At 22.6% G+C, this 839-nt stretch overlaps 1 protein-coding gene across 1 annotated transcript in view; it reads right to left on the bottom strand.

The window, feature by feature from the left end:
* TNS4 (tensin 4) overlaps positions 1 to 839 on the bottom strand; it is a 20,864-nt gene that overhangs the window by 19,804 nt on the left and 221 nt on the right. The window lies entirely within an intron of this gene.

Here is an 839-nt window from a genome sequence, read left to right as displayed (position 1 = left end):
AGATAGATAGATAGATAGATAGATAGATAGATAGATAGATAGATAGATAGATAGATAGATAGATAGATAGATAGGATATTTTACTGTTTTTGGAATTTTCCATCATTTTTGCAGTATTGTTGTATTTTTATGTCTTCTCAGCTACAATTATTAATAGAATTTAATATCCATTTATTGTATATATACACCATTAAATAATAGTTGAAAACATTTCTATATACAAAGTAAAATAGATTTATAATATTTTACTGTTTTAGGAATTTTCCCTAATTTTTGCTGCATTATTGTATTTTTACCTCTTATCAGCTACAATTATTAATATAATTTAATATCCATTTATTGTATATAAAACATTAAACAATTTTGAAAAAAAGATAGATAGGATAGATAGATAGATAGATAGATAGATAGATAGATAGATAGATAGATAGATAGATAGATAGATGTTTTGCAAATTTTCCAAAATCTTTGATGCATTATTGTCTTCTTAATTGCAAATATTAATGGCATTAAATATCCATTTAAACATATAAATATGGCATTAAATATTATTTGAAAATAGAGATAGATAGATAGATAGATAGATAGATAGATAGATAGATAGATAGATAGATAGATAGATAGATAGATAGATAGATAGATAATATTTTGTATTATTGTATTTTTTGTTTTCCCAACTACAAATATTATTATAATGAAACATTAATTTAAAAGTATATAAGACATTAAATATTTGTTGAAAGCATTAGATAGATAGATAGATTATAATTATATTTTACTGTTTTGGGAGTTTTCCATCGCTTTTGCTGTATTACTGTATTTTTTGCCTTCCCGGCCAC

Source organism: Nanorana parkeri, unplaced genomic scaffold (assembly GCF_000935625.1).
Source record: "Nanorana parkeri isolate BGI_ZX_2015 unplaced genomic scaffold, ASM93562v1 scaffold55, whole genome shotgun sequence".
In the NCBI taxonomy this organism is placed as follows: domain Eukaryota; kingdom Metazoa; phylum Chordata; class Amphibia; order Anura; family Dicroglossidae; genus Nanorana; species Nanorana parkeri.
Note: the sequence above shows the minus strand (reverse complement) of the source record. Positions and strands in the feature narration are given on the sequence as shown.